Consider the following 2493-nt stretch of genomic DNA (forward strand, 5'->3'; position numbering starts at 1 on the left):
GCTTGTACCACTTATACACATTTTTCTTACTCAGAGTAGACTCACCGTATGAAACTGTCAACATTTCAAGAGTTTTAGAGCACTGGATTCCATTTTTCACACCAAATTTAATGCAAACTCTTTGCTCTATTTTTTTCGAAAGAAGAAAATAGCTGAAATGCAAGTGAGAGAGAATTTTATTTTTAAACTACGCGCGCAACATACTACTTGAGCTATCATGGATGCACTTAAAGTCACCTTCATTCCGTTCCTTCGGTCCGCGAGGGATATCGCGAAATACTGTAACAAAATGTACAAATGTGTCAAATGCCCAAACACACATAATCCGGGAGAATGCAGGATAGAAATTAACCTAGAAAGAGAAGAAATTTTCTGTGTGAACTGTCAAAAGAAGGTTCACCCACCGTCATTCAAAGGTTGCCCCTATCTTTTGGAGTTAAAGGGAAAAATGAAAGAGAGGTTAACTAAGAATAAGGAAATTAGGCGGGATAAGGCAGAAACAATAGCAAAGTTTATTTATGTAAGAGATAGGAACAACACATTTGCAGAAATAGCGGGGGGCAACACGCGAGAGGACAAATTGATCACAGCTGTGTTGGTGCTATTAGAGTCGTTTAAAGTAGAACTTTTATTAAATGTAAATAAACAAATAGATGAACTAAATGTAAAATTAGCTATTAACTCATCGAAAATAGAGGCGATATTTAAAATTATAGGCAAATAAAGTGAATATCACAAATAATGTTCAAAACTCGGGGGCTAGAGGAAATGAGACCGGGAAAAAATCCCGGAACTAAAAGTAATGTCCATAAATGCTAACTCGCTAGTTAAAACACAGAGAAGGCAAGATATGCTCGAAATGGTAGAAGAAAGGAATTCAGACATAGTTTTAGTCCGCGAAACAAAACTAAATAAAAAACATTAATTCAGTACAGAAAATGATTCAATAATTAGAACAGGTAGACCAGATAATAGAGGCGGGGGAGGAACAGCTATAATAATTAAAAATAAAATTTCATAAAGCTACAACTCATGAAAACAAAACATTAAAAATTCTAGAAGCAAAAGTCATTAAAATTTCTACCGAAAATAAAGGAAACTTATTTATAATTAGCGCTCACGCAGCGGGCAACACAAAGGATGAATTTGCTAAAGACCTAGATTCTCTTTTTAACAGTTTAAAATTATACAAATCAGAAAACAGCTACATTCTCGCGGGTGACCTAAAAAAATGGCTAGAAAAAAACGAAATAATATTTAGAGTCAACTTAGTGGGACCAGCTGAACCATCTTTCCCGCGGGCAACTCGTACCTAGATCTCTGTTTAATTGATCATAGAATACAGGTGAAAGATCTGAATAACAATAAATCAAAGGTTTACCCCTACGATAGCGATCACAAGGCGGTGGGTATAACATTAGAACTCAACAATAGCAATGACTTGGAAATAGGAGAGGAAATAAGGCCCAATAAATATAATTCTAATAAAGCAGACTGGAATAAATTTGTAGAAATCTTGGATAATTATGCAATAAATATACTCAACAACAGATACTTAACAAACCAAGAAATAGGGGAATACTTAGCTTAAATAGATATGAACATATCAAGAGCAATAGAAGCCGCAGTGCCGAAAATCAAAAGTTTCGATGCCAATAAGAAATACATGACACCGTAAATAAAAAAAGTTATTCAAGAGAAAAAGTTACTCAATATCGATGCCAAGCCGTCTCCAAAAACAAAAAATAGAGATAGAGAAGAAATAGGGATGTTTAAATACCTGCTGTTCGAAGTTAAAAAGCAAATAGATAAAGAATATTCAGAATCCATAAACAATTTCTGGTACAATAAAATCAAAAATATAAACATATATGACCAACAAATGTTCCCCGAAATCAATAGAATTTTTAGGAAAAAGACGGCATCGGAAATTAGCAATTTAAAAATAACAGAAGATAACATCAACCTGATCAAAGAGGCTTAGATTAATAACAATTCGCTTTTAAAAGATGACATAGGCACCTACATCATAACAGAGCAGGAATACAAACTAGCGGTAATGGGAGCCTACTTCGCATCGGTTAACAGGCAAAATATAAATATAGGGAAACCTAGTTTGAAGGAGGTAATAAATAGAAAAATCAGGCCAATAAAACTAGAAATTGAAAACGCGATAAACTTTGGATCATCAACGATAAACGTCAAGGATAAATGTAAAACCTCCAATCCAATATGGGAAGTGGATAAACATTTTTTTGTACTCCCCATAAACTTTACAATATTATCAATAAAATAAATAATAAACGCTCCGCGGTTACGGATAAAATACCAAATATCACATTAAAGCACCTGCCGCCGAGGGTTGTTTGAGACTACACTATCCTCTTTGATAATATTATATTATTATTATTATTACACCATTAAGCCATTTCCCTTTCGGGGTAGGCGTGACTCACTCGGCAGGGGAAAGGAGTAGTGTGTGGATGGGATAGA

Source organism: Belonocnema kinseyi, chromosome 6 (genome assembly GCF_010883055.1).
Source record: "Belonocnema kinseyi isolate 2016_QV_RU_SX_M_011 chromosome 6, B_treatae_v1, whole genome shotgun sequence".
Lineage (NCBI taxonomy): Eukaryota > Metazoa > Arthropoda > Insecta > Hymenoptera > Cynipidae > Belonocnema > Belonocnema kinseyi.